The sequence below is a fragment of the Arachis hypogaea genome, chromosome 13 (assembly GCF_003086295.3).
Source record: "Arachis hypogaea cultivar Tifrunner chromosome 13, arahy.Tifrunner.gnm2.J5K5, whole genome shotgun sequence".
Taxonomy (NCBI): Eukaryota; Viridiplantae; Streptophyta; class Magnoliopsida; order Fabales; family Fabaceae; genus Arachis; species Arachis hypogaea.
The window spans coordinates 116,863,088-116,877,525 of record NC_092048.1 but is presented as its reverse complement, the minus strand read 5'-3'; the positions used below and the strand labels follow the sequence as shown (position 1 = coordinate 116,877,525).

The window sequence follows — 14,438 nt, the reverse complement described above, 5'->3', positions numbered from 1 at the left end:
TTTCATCATGAAGCAATATTAGGAAGAGAACTCAAAACCATGCATTTCTTGTGAATAAGTATGGAAAATATTGACGAAACCCCCCAAATTCTACAGAATATAAACCACAAAATTGGGATTTATTACTAAGCTATGCTGAACCCCTAACAAATTGCTTCAGATGTCGATCAATTTTTAATAATTTGACAGCATCAGTCATGAAGAAATTTGAAAGTGCAACAACTGGTATGTCAGATTTCTTTGCCATGTCTTTTACAATCTCTATTTCTATGATATTAAAGTGAGTTGTCTTCTAAATGCAGGCTTAGAAAAAGATGTAGATGTTAAATGGTGCTTGCTTTCGACAGAATAAGCTATTCCTATTTTGATTAAAGGTGTTATAAGATTTTCATTGTGCTAGATGTATTTGGATGCTTTCTATGTTCAAGAGTTCATATTTCAACAATTGTTTTTCAGTTCTTTTATACTTCTCTTTACAAGCTAAAATTTTCCTTCTCTATGTAGCTTGCAAAATTCTTTCATATTATTTATAATTTTTTGTGCCAGAAGGGTTTGTATATGGTTGACTTTCCTGCATTGGCTTCCTTTATCACTGATTTGAGATGCAAGAAAACAAAATCAAAGAAGATTGTTTCAGTTGTATTAACTCTAACCCTTTCATATGGCTCAGTTAGTTTCATCAGAGAAGATACTGGTGAGAGCTTCAAATTGATGGACGGATCATACCCGTTCTAGTCACAATGCAATCATAGATTCAAACATGCACACAATGACCATTATTCCTGTACCTTTCATTAGTTTCTAATACTTAAGAGTGAAGACGTAACTCTCAAGTCTCAAGTCGCTTTTCATATTCAAAATACATGGGCACATGCGGTCGAGATAAATAGTCAAACCTATGGAAATTTTCACAAAGTAATTGTAATGCAACATGAACTTGCAAGCCCTTTGTAATACAATTTTGTTGTTGAAACACTTGCCTACCATCCAGCTGGGTTCATATATTTTTTAGAATCCAACACACACATACATATACACGTACATACATACATATATATAGTGGTGGATCTTTGTTTTGCCAATAAGGGCCATGTTCCAAATTTTTTGAAAGAAAAATTAGTAATTTTGTTACATGTAGACATGTAGTATTAATTATTCAATTAGTTGATATTTTTTGTTTCCTACCTCAATATCTTATATTTGGGTTTAAATTCATAGTCAATTGTAATAATATACAACATATTAGATTAATAGATGAGATGAACTTGGATAATTGGACTTCTCCAATTATAACAATGAAAAACTAAAGAAGTGATGATTTTTTAAGAGGAAAATTAATATTTTAGAGAGAATTTAATAATAAGTTTGATTTTAATTATTTGCAACGTGATTTCGAAAAGTAATTTTAAATTTTCTAATAACACCCTAAATGAAGCTAGACAAACTTATTTTAATATATATAGTATGTATTATTTATTTAATTACTTATTGATATTTACGTAGTTGTGTGCATAGTTTTGATTTAAGTTTTTTTTTTTTATTGCAGATGTTTGAATTGATTTATTTTCATATATTTCCAAAAAAGAGTTACATCTTTCTTGTAATGAGATTATATATGATACGATATTTTTATATTTTGGAGAGCATTTTACGAATAATTATAAAAATAATAAGATTAAAATTAATCACGTATAAATTTAAAGTATAATAGCATAAAATTTAAACATTAGTAATATTAATAATTAAGTAAATATATAATAGTATTTATAAATAACACTTTCAAAAATATAAACTAGATAAAAAATTATTAACTTAAAATATTATTATCATTATCAACATATAAAATATTTATTATTATTAGAGTATAATTACTATATAATGGCATAAAAGGAACAATATTGCAAAATCAGGAGTTTATTTGTCAAAAAATAAAAATCAACGGCTCAACGGTAATTCTCAACATCTTTTTGTTTCTAAAACATCTTTATATGCGCAACAAATAAATAATTAATTTATTATTAAATATTCTTTCACTAGAACAGTAGAACATCAAATATTATAAATTACTAATGGAACATTATAATTCGTCCCATTGGCGCAACTTAGAATTCAACTTAATCCGATAAGCAAAAGGAGGATTTGCATGCAGGAATAAAACATAGCCACTTGACACTCTTTATAAGCACATGTGGTTTTCTCCCAATGATATCTAGATATGAACACTATTTATTTATATGATATGATTTGGGTTTGGCAACAGCGGTCCACATTCACATTTGAAAAATGAATTAAGTTTAAGATGCAGGCATGGAATTAAACCAATAAAGCTTCTTTTTATATTCTTAAAATGATAACATGTGTGGAATTACAAATGATGCCATGTCGTCATGACTGAAAGTGAATAGTAATACACACAGATTTTGATTTAATTTAATCAGGACTTATATCGATCGAATGGAATCCCAAAGTTTAAAAGTAAATTGCTTCTATAATTGTGGGAAGAGAATAAAATAGATACCGCAATTGACCTAAGAAAGCAAGTGGTGGGTTATGTACTATATGACCAATTAATAAAAGCTGAATATTATATGAAGGAAACAACAGTGATGATTCATATTATTTAGTGAACAAAATTATATATATATTATGCGTTTACCCGTCATGAACGACAGCGCCAACAAGCGCCACAATTAACTTTTCTACCCTTTCCTTTTCGTTGATTATTCCTTATTAGCTTCTTTCCGTTTCAAACGATGTGTCTTTCCCCAGCTGCCATCTATATTATATAATATATAATATATAAATTAATTAATAATTAATAATTCGGAGTACTTAACATACATGTTTGCTAATCAAGTTATTTGACTTTGCTTTAACACCGTGTGTATACTTACTACTGTTTGTCCTGTTCATTATATATCTAATTTATTAAAGGAATCAAATAATTATGATTCAATTATTGCCGCAAGATAAATAATCAGTCTCCAAATTAATTTAATACTTTTTTTATTTAACTAGTTAGACTTGTTACTATCTTAATTTTTTTTAATTAACAACGAAACATTAAGTAAAAAAAAAAAAAAACAACCAAACTAACATGCAATTACTTTCACTTGAAAGTTATATATAGAAAACGGTTTTTATACTGTTATTCACTCTATCTATGTTCATGAATAATGCTCTTTTAAAGTTTTACATACACATACATTAAGAATTATATTACTTTGCTAAATACGGTTTACTTATTTTAATGTGAAATTCGCAGTGGTTGCTTTTGGTGGATAATTAATTAATTAAAATAAATGTGAGAAAAAAATGTTAATCACCTTGTATAATAAAAAATTTAATATCAAAATATAAAATATATATTAAAATATAAAATACATATTTAAAATAAATTAAAAAATATATATATAAATATATATTATGATTAATTTTGATATACAAATGATATTTTTGTAATTAATTATATGGTAGTAACTAATTAAGTGGCGGGAAAAAGAAAAAGAGAATCAAAATCCAACAGCGCGAGCGGACAAAATAACGAGGCGAAGACCACACGGGGCTGGGGAGACTCTTTGACCAAACTCTCTATAAAAGCCATATTCCATCCCCTCAATTTCATCAACTTCATACTTCTCTCTTCTATAATATATTAACAAATAACCATTTACATTGAAAAGTAGAGATCACAGTAGAAGAGTTGAGTTAAGATTGAATTAATCATCGAGAAGAATGAACTTTGTGAAGAAGTGTAAGAGGGTGTGGGGAAGCAACGAGAGAATGTGTTGTGGTGAAGAAGAGAAGAGTGGCAGTTATGGGAGATTAAAAGAGGATAAGAAGAAGGAGAAGAGGAAGGTGAAGAAGGTGGAAACAAGTGCTCCTCCACATGGTTGTTTCTGTGTGTACGTAGGAGAAGAAAAGCAAAGGTTTGTGATGAAGATAAAGCACGCGAACCATCCATTGTTCAAGGCCTTATTGGACGCTGCTGAAACCGAATACGGTTACAGAAATGGACCACTCTGCCTCCCTTGCGAAGTTGACTTGTTCTGCGAGGCACTCGCTGAGATCCAGAACACTTCTTCTTCCGTCGGTTGTGCCTTTCATCACACTAACAAACACTACTCTTCTTCTTCATCTTCTTCTTCTTCTACTTCATCCGCATCGGTTTTCCAGAGTCCATTGTCCTATCATTCTAATCCCACTGATTACCAGCTTCTCGTATAGCAATCAAATCGTCATCGCCAATTACTTGTAGATATGAATTAGCTTCAATTCTGAGATTGACAACATAGATCGGCCTTTGCATGTGTCTTTTTAATTATACGAGAGATAGAATAGGAACATGTATCTTGCACGTGTATAAGACTCTTTTTGTTTATTTTTTGAAAGTAAAAATAAAAAAGAAAGAAGAAATGACTTGTCTATTTGCATAATATAATATCATCGAGTCACCAAAAAAAAATAATATAATATCATCGAGTTCTCCATTGGTAATAGTAACCAAAACTTCCACAGTGATCGATGATTAGTATAGCCAAACTTCTATGTTCTATCAATAGACGGTTATCATCGACGAATTAAAAAGCCATAAAATTGTTGTAGTAGACTAGGAAGAACAGTCAGATCGTTTGGACAGGTTCATAAGTGATTTTTTTAACTTTTAACTTATAAAAATGTGTAGTATTAATGTCTGGTACAATTTTTAAAATAAAATTATAACTTTTTAAAAAGTTATTTTGGTGATTAAGGAAAAATTAAAAAACATAACTTCTCTTATAATAAAAAGTTTTTTATTATTTTTTTCTTAAAATAAATACTTTTAGAACTAAAAAATTAAATATATAATAATTTATTTATAAGTTACTTTTAATATAAGTATTTATTATTTAATCTATTTATTCAAAAGTAACTTAACTAAATTATTTACCCAAGCTAGGCCTTAAAGCACAATAACAAGAGAAAAAGCTTTCAGGCCTTGAGTGTGGCGTGGGTTGTTCAATGCCGATGAAGTTCAATACATATGAAATTATTATTTCAAGAATAAAAAAAAAAAAAAGAAAGTATAGGGCTAACACTTAACTCAAAATAAATAAAAAATAAATAATTTTATATCATTAAATATAATTTCACATCATTAAAAATATTAATGATGACCAATTAATAGTTATAAATTACAAATTTCTAACCCTCTTCTAAAAATTAGTTATCAAATTTTTTATTTATATAAATATAAAATATTTATTAAAATACGTGAAATAATATTTGTATCGATAAAATTAGAGAAATAATAATCAAAATTTATTTTATATAAGTTAATATCCATAATTTTATTTAACCAAAATTTATTTATTTATGTTATATTTATAATTATCCTACTTATTATATTTACTACTATCAATTATTTTAGTGCTAATTAAATAATAAAAAATAAAATAATTTTAAACTATATTTGAGCAAGTTTTTTTAAAAATATTTTTGTATTTGTATATATATACAAATAAATAATAATTAATTGATGTTTGATTTTTTTATGTGTATAATATAACCTTTTTTTTTCTTGTTTTGTGCTAAAATATGTTTACGTGCTTAACTAGCTAGGAACTAAACCGAAATATAATGTTCCAAATTTAGATTTGTCAATTAGTGACGGGCTAAATTTAAGTCGACTCGCCACGAACGGTAAATCAAAATTAAAAAATAGGTTAAGAAAATGTCAGTTTGAGTTAATTTGTTCGAATTAATTAACAAATTAAATGGATTGATTTTTTTTTTTAGATTACTACATAATTTTACTAATTTTCTTATTTAATATCCAAAAAAATAAAAAAAGATCATACATCTATATATTTTCATAGTAAATTATTTAAAGTATAAAAAACTAGTTAAGGAAAAAAAAACGTTATATACAAAAAGGAGAGACTAGGGACGGATACAAGGGACAGAAGTAGTTGGCTGGGCCTTCTATAATTTTGAACAAGTATATTTTACATAAAATATGTGATTAAGAAAATAAAAAAATTATATAATTTAGTGATTTTATATGTAATTTTTTATTATGTGATGAGTTTAAATTTTAATTGATCACATTAATATTTTTACTTAACTAATTTAATATTATACACTCAAATCTTTATATTTTTTTTAAATTAAATTTCAGTATACTTATCTTTGATCTATATCTATGTTGTTTTAAAACACTTTTAATTTTTAGTAATATTAAAAAATTAACATATTTAACATTGATATTATTATATAAAAAAATTAATAATGATTTACAACTTTATATTTTAATAATTACATGGTATATTTTAGATAGTTTTTTGTAAAATATATTAATTTTTTTCTAAAGTTATATATTTTGTTAAAAAAAATTTGTGCCTTACTTTTTTCTCATAACTTATTTCATCTATTATTTTATCTTGAGATTTATATCTTATATTCTAAAAGGATATCGATAATTTTAAGCTAATTAATATTATTTTATAATTTATTTCAAGCTTTTATAATTTTTAGAAGAACTAATTTTAATAATAAAATATGTGATAATTTTTTAACGAAAAACATTATAAAGGTACTAGTATTTTTATAAATTTATAGAGCACTATTAATATTGTTGTGTCGTTTTTATGTAACTGTCATGTCAAAAATAAAATTATTAAAAAAAATTTTAAGATTTTTTTATATGTTAATAAATCTTTTTTTAACACAATAGTATAAATTATGCGTAAATAATTGTTTTTATATAGTGAAAAATATAACACAACAAAAAATGAAAAAGTCTGTTTAAAATTTAGCTCATCCATAATAAAATTTTTAGATTCAATCCTAAGCCAGACGAGTTTATGTTTGTTCCATCGAAAATCGTATAACTCATACTAATCGAGCCAAATTGATCCGTTTCTAAACAAATCGTGATTTTACTAACTTGACTAATCCATTGTTACCAAGAATCCGACCTAACTCAGGAGTTGCAAATGGTTTTGAGGCTTAGGGCAAATCCATCCAGCTAACAACTGGAGGCAAAAAGTTAGTACGTATTTTACCTTAGGGCATAAAATAATAAGCGTAGCGACCCTTGCCGAATTTCGATTTGCCTTGTCTAAGATTCCCCAGCGAGTTGCATACTTTTAGCGAAGCTTTCTTCAACAAGAGACAACATTGACACACACTGCTTGTGGTGATGAGGCAGTATTGGACTAATGGGGCACGTTTGACTGATTAAATTTGTTTGGGACCATAACAATGTAACATCACATCAGTGTGTATGTTGCGGAAATTTTTGTCAAAGCACACTTTCAAAATTTTGTATTTTGATTTTTTTTTTCTGCCAACAATCTATGAATATTTTATTTTCTTAAAATATTTTTTTCTACAATAAGATCTATAAACCATATTTTTTTTTTATATTTCCTCTTATTAATTAACTAATCATTAGTTGAAAAAAATTGGTTCATGTTCTCTCAAACCATTGTAATTAATAGAATTATTTGGATTTTTACTAAAATAACTATAATATAAACTGAACTTGGATATATAATAAGATGCAAGGATGTTTAAATTTGAACTAATCCAAACAAAATCGCTATCCAATTTAATTTAGATTTAGTTTAATTTATGACAAACTGTATTGGATGGGATGACATTTATAAAAAACGAACCAATTCAATCCAACTATAAATATAATATGATATTATTATTAAATTTAACTTTCATATACATGTTTTTGTTACACATTATTATTATTATTATTATTATTATTATTATTATTATTATTATTATGTGAATGTAAAATAAGATTTATTTATTTATTTTACTAATTTAAAATTATTTCTATTTTTTAATAATAAAATCTTAAAATTTTATATTTAAAAAACTAAATAAGCTGATCTAATCTAAACGGCAATAGTTTGCATCGAATTGGATTGGATTTAAAAGTAAAATCAATCCAATTCAATTTAAATTGCAATAGTTTAGATTGAATTGGAATGAATTTAAAAATAAAATTAAACTGATTCAATTTAAACGATAAGAAATTATATATGCTTTGGATTAGAGATTGAATTTTTTTTTTTTAAATTGATCCAAATCACACCACATACATCCTCTATTAAGATGATTCCTTTGTGACAACATGCTAAAGTTACAACTTTCTTAGAATTACATAGCCACATCAAGCTAAAAACACCTCCAACGGGCAATTTTGGGAATCCCTATTCAGTATTTGATGAAGTAGACTCTCTTAAAATTGAAAAGGGACTAAAAGGTAAGTGACCAATTTATACTTGCCACATATTATGAAATTTGGAAAAAAAAACTCTAAAATAAATGAAAATTAGATAGTAAATGTTGGGAAAAAACAATTGTAAAGAAAGTTTAATTTAACAATAATATTAATTTATTCTTATTTTAATTAATTTAATAGGTGGTAGAACCACAATAAAGACCAATTTGTTTCTCCTATCAAAGAAGAGAAAATACCTTTAGTCCTTAATTATCATTTATAACACAAAAATTGATGAAAAATTATTTTTAATGACAAGTAAATCATAAATAAAAATTGGATAGAGTTTTTTATTAGAGATGCTTTAAGCTCTAAGATCTTTCGTTTTTTGATCTCCATCCAACGATGGAAATAATAGCATTTAGCATATATAGTATATTAAGTCTATGAGTATGATGTGATAAAAATGGTTGCTGTAAAGCAAGGCCAGTGGCTGTTTATTTTGACTCAAACTATGGACTAATATATGCATCATATCATCATCATCATCATCAAATTCATGCATGGTAGGCAGGGATTAGGTTGAATTATTAGAAATTTGAGTGTGGAAGTCAACACAGAGAGAAGGAAGAAATGAAAGAAATCAAAGCCAGGTGATGTGACTATGTTCCCCATTGTATATTTCTATTAAGTAATTATTAATGCATAGCAACACCAAATTGATCAAGATCGATGCTATTCGCGGAGGCAATAACTGATAACGACGAATCCATTTCCACTTGAAAGGGTGCTTTACTTTTAATAGTACTGTTACTTATTATTATTGATTAAATAAGTAGAAACTAACATATTATCCTACTTGCGTTTGATTTGGTTAAGGGATAAATATGCATGTGATATAAATAAAATTAATTTATAGAGGGATTTGATCTACAAAATTACATATTATGGATTCTTTTTTCTTGATCCTTACGTAAGAAAACAATCCATTCCGTGCAACTCGAGCGAGTCACAATCACGGGGCTCATACAAGTTCTTAAGTTTGACCTTTTTAAAGATGGCGTGTCCAAGCTCTGCAGCAGTCGTTTGCCATTACTCCATTAGACATTATAGTTTTGGAAAGTTTTTAAATATATAATGGATTTTTCATGTGTCTTACAACATACAAGTTACAGCAATCTAAACAATATGCACGTTCTATTTTATACTCCTTAAAATTTTAGAAGACTTTTATTTTCTTTTTTATCATTCAATTTCAAGTTACTCTATTATACCATTTCTTTATTCCTTTTCAAAACTAAAAAAAACAATAAATATACATGACTATTAAAAATAAATAAAACTAACATATTTTTATAAATCATACATGTTTACTTCTCTATAATAAATATGAAGACTGCTATACATACAAGTTTTTTTGGTATACAAGTTCATATAAGTTAGCCCAAGCTCAACAAAAATAACTCAATTTATATTGCGTGTAAACACGTGCTTCTCTAACTCTTGAATAGTGCAAACGGTTCTTTTCCCTTAATAAAAACTGTAACGCTCAATTCAAACAAAGATCAAAATCTTTCAAAAATCTCTCAATATCGCCGCGAAAAGTGAAGGAAGTTGCGAAGCTAAATTCGAAAAGAATTATGAGAAAATGAATAAGATGATGAAAAAAAGAAGCAACAGAAAATGAGAAGAAAGAAGAGGAAACGTTTTTAATTATGCAGAACTTATCAGCACACATACACTGAAAATTCTTAAACAATACACTTAAACATCTTCGTGTTACACCAAAATTTGTTGCAAATACAGAAAAAATTTTTCTCTAATGCTGTATTTTTTTCTTCTTTTTTTTTTTGGCAATTTACAGAAATAAAATGAATGAAGGAAACCTTTACCCGCAAATACAATATTGACAAATTTCAGACGCAAATGCAACAAACACATGAGTATCAGAGTATGTAATCCGCTACACCCTGTAGCGGAATCCAATTGCACATAATCCGCTACAGGCTATCGCGGATTACGTTGAGGACTTCAATACTCATAAACCACTACACCCTGTAGCAGCATGGTTGTCAAACTCGCGAGTTAACTCGTAAACTCGTACGAGTTTACGAGTTTAGGTAGTAGAATCGAGTTAACTCGGACACAAACTCGTTTCTGGGTAGACTCGGGTAGACTCGGCTAGACTCGGACAGAATCGGTCAAACTCGCGAGTTTGAGGGCGAGTCAGCGAGTTTGATTTAGGAGCCCATTTTCGCCAAAACGACGTCGTTTTGGGCCAAAAAAATGGGAAAGGGCTTCGTTCATGTAAGGAAACCCTAATCCCAAACGACCAAACCACACTAACACACAGAACAGAGAAACACTATCTTCTCCAAGACTCCAAGCCCTCACTCTCTTCTCCAAGCCCATCGTGCCGCCATCCACCATTGTCTGCGCCACCACGTCGGAGGCTGGACGGATCCCACGCCATCTTCTTCCTCGTGGTGCAGCACTGCCACCGTCGTTCATGTCCACTTCTCAGTCCTCACTTCGTCGGTGAAGGTGAAGGCTGACGACGACGCTGAAGGTTCCTCAACGCTTCACGGCACTTCTGTTCTTCCCCTCGTTCCTCACCTTTGGTTTGTGTTCCTCGCCCTCTGTTCTGCCTGAGCTGAAGGTTGCCTGAGCTGCCTCTCTTCTTCTTTGGTTCTATCTGAGCTTCCTTCTCCAAGGTAATTTTGTTCCGCAAATTTAAATATCAATAATTTCGGTTCTGCCTGAGCTTTCATCGGTTTTGCCATTTTGGTTCTGACTTCTGATATTAATAGTTTAATTTTTTAGTTTAAATTCTGGTCATATGGTGTGATGAATAATGAAATTGGTTATTGAAATTTGATGGAAAAAAAAATTAAACATGCTTTAATAAGTTAATAATGTATCAAAAATTAAACTGATGCTTTAATAGTTTAATTAGTGTTAGATACTTAGACTGTTAGTTATTTAATTAGTTATTTTTTGTTGAAGAATTTGAATACTGAAACTGAAATACTGAAACTCTGAAATGTTAGGGTTAGTTTAGTTTGTTTTTAATATCTGCTTCTTGTAATTTGTATTTTGTTACTTGTTTTTCGATGTCCATGTTGTAAAGTTGGCTCATGATTTTGAAAGCTTTGAGCTTTTCAATATTTTAACTTGTTTATTAGCTCTTAATCTTGTTGGGGTGTGCAAATTTGACTGTGCTTGCACAATGGTCCTTCCAAATCCAATTGGTTGAGTTCTTAGATAATGTTTGTCTCATATTCCTTATCATTGCACTCATCATGCTTCTAGTTGCTGAATTTGCTTTGCTTTTATGGAAAATGAGGTGGAAAGAAGAACTTTATTTGGAGGATGCATAGATTCGTGTTTAGAGTTTAGATGCCAGTTTGCTTTAAGTACAGTTGCTCAATCTTTTTACTTGTCATTACTCATTCCCAATCAAAGCATGTTTTTGTAACTCATATAACTGATTCTACGTAGAATCAGTTTTACAAAAGCATACTAAAATATGAAGGCTCACGTGCATTTATTTTAATATAAAATTCATAACTAAGAATTGTTAGATAATTTGACAAGTTTAACTAAATTTTTATTTACTGATTCTCAATTATTAATTTCACATAAAAATAACTGTTTATAAGTTTCTACCTTAAAAATATACCAAGTTTTATATGACTTTGTTCCTTCTGTTATGGAATTTATTTATTTTTGAAGTTTCTCTTTTCTTTTTTCTTGTGAATTGATATGCTAAGCTATGCTTGTATTGCAGGTTGTCAGTGCACATGCCTCACATAGATGCAGATGCTAATCCATATAAGCATCAATTGTTGGTAGATAGTTAATGATTGGAAGGAAGCTAACATGAATTGTATTATATTACAATACTTAAAAGAAATGAGATAGTTTCAGCTAACATCAATTGTATTATATTTAATTTGTAGTTTAGTTTGTTTTTAATAACTGTGTTGGTTATAAATTTATCAACTTTGATAGTGGACTAGTGGATAATTTGGCAATTGAATCCTGAAATCTGAATTTGTTATTTATCATTTATTCATTTTATCAACTTTGATAACTTTGCAACTGAATCTGAATGTTGATTTAGGGACAAAAATACAAAATGTCTGATGAAGATGGTGAAGGTGATGATGTTGATGCCATGGAAGATGAAGATGTTGGAGGATTTCAGTTTTAGTCTTTTATTTTATTAGAACATTTAATTGTTGCTTTGTTATTTTTTTTGTTTTTTGGTTGTGTTATATGAAGTTTTGATTGTGTGATTGTGTGTTTTATGTTGAACTAGATGCATATTTGTGATTTGTGAAGGATTTGAATGTGTGATCTAGAGTACTTGTTATAATTGTAGTATTATGTTAATTTATTATGTTAAAATTGTTAAGTTTGAGTGCCTATATTTGAGTAAATATATATATTATACATGATATATATATTTTTTATAAAAAATTTATAACAGGTAAACTCGTACGAGTCTACGAGTCGAGTTTACGAGTCGAGTCTAGGTCAGCTCCACGAGTTTACCTAGACTCGCGAGTTTGACAACCTTGTGTAGCAGTTTATGACTAAATTGTGTGTGTGCATAATCCGCTACACCCTGTAGCAGATTATGAGTAGTGTAGTTGATTATATGTACCTGTGTAAAAGTAACAACCGATGATGCAAAATGCACGAATTGATACAAAATATAATCGTCATTTGCAATAAGTCGTACGAAAATAATAGCCACCAGGCATTAACAATAACACAAAATAAGTTAACTACATAACTCATACAAATATAATTGTCACAAGTCGTTAACCCTAACAGAAAATAAATAAGTCATAATTCATACAAGGATAATGGTCGAAAATAAGACAATGGGCGCTACTGCTGGTCACCATCAACATCATGGTCGCCGCCGTATGGACCAAGTAGGTGCGAGCTTGTGCCACATCGAGTCGGACGCCTAACCCTGGCCGCTCGCCGATCTCCGGGTGGAGCCTCCTGTAACCCAACTCCAAATGCAGATGGTGGCGTCCCCCCTCCCCATGCCGAACTAAGTGTCGTATGGGCTTCCTGTGGGCTCATTCAGGTCGATCGGGAGCTGGGTCTCAGGAACCTAGGACGGCACATCCGCTGGCTGTGGCTTATACTCCGGAGAGTCGAACGGGCCGCCTGGAATCTGACTCTGGTACTGATGAACGTCGTCACCCCGTATGATCTCAGCAAAATCTGCATAGAACTAGGGTCCAGCTAGCTGATCGTCCAAATCCATGGTGAAAGTAGTGGTAGTAAGATCAGCTAACATCTGCGTGCTACACTCATGCAGTACTTGAGAGCTAGATACGTGAGTAAAAGCTGTACTACCCATACTAACCTCCGCAGTGCCACCAACCTGAGTGTCAGTAGGGTGCCCACGGGATGATCCAGCCTCGTCATCATGGTAATACCCTGAACCGCTCATGGAACCATGTGAAGTAGACTGTGTATAACTTTTTTCTTATCCGGTGGCGGAAGCTCACCAAATAAGTCCTTGAACCACTTCCATGCTGGTTGTAACACCCTACCATACAGAGACTTATGCTTAAGTCATAATTCAGAGATGGCAAGGTATTACGACCTCTAAAACAAAAATTTAGTACGTATAGTAGTATGAATGATTGATTATAACTAGGAGCCTTGTAGAAAAAAGGGATAAACAAAAACCGCAACTCGAAAGCGCAACACTCCGATCACTAACACAACGAGCAAAGGATAAGCTAACGCAAGATCATATATATAAAGAGTATCAAAAACAGGAATATCAAGACTCAAAATCCGGCTGCGAAGATAACCGGTTCGAGCATAGCAATATATACATATAATAAAATAAGGAAAACCCCAAGGAAAACCCAAAGGGACATAAATACCGAAAACCTAATCTCCAAAATCCCCTCTAGAAGGAGTCATCACAGTTTGTATTATTTAATGGAGATAAAAGTATCTAAACAAAATATATATCCCAAAACAGAGTCCCGAGAACAAAGGATCTTCGCTAATCCAGAAGTCTCCAGCATGCCTCAACGAGAAGTCTCGCGTCCTGCATCTGAAAACCACAAAATCCGCATGGGTGAGAACCAGAGGTCCCCAGTACGGTAACAGCTTCCACATATATAATACATAATAATAGAGGAAAGCCAAAGGCAATCCTAGAACT

At 30.0% G+C, this 14,438-nt stretch overlaps 1 long non-coding RNA gene across 1 annotated transcript; it reads left to right on the top strand.

The window, feature by feature from the left end:
• Nucleotides 1-10,600: 10,600 nt before the first annotated feature.
• Nucleotides 10,601-12,637, top strand: LOC140178181 (uncharacterized). Its single transcript, XR_011870434.1, has 2 exons — nt 10,601-10,938; nt 12,351-12,637. It is a non-coding gene; the product is annotated as an uncharacterized lncRNA (long non-coding RNA).
• The last annotated feature ends 1,801 nt before the right edge of the window (nt 12,638-14,438 follow it).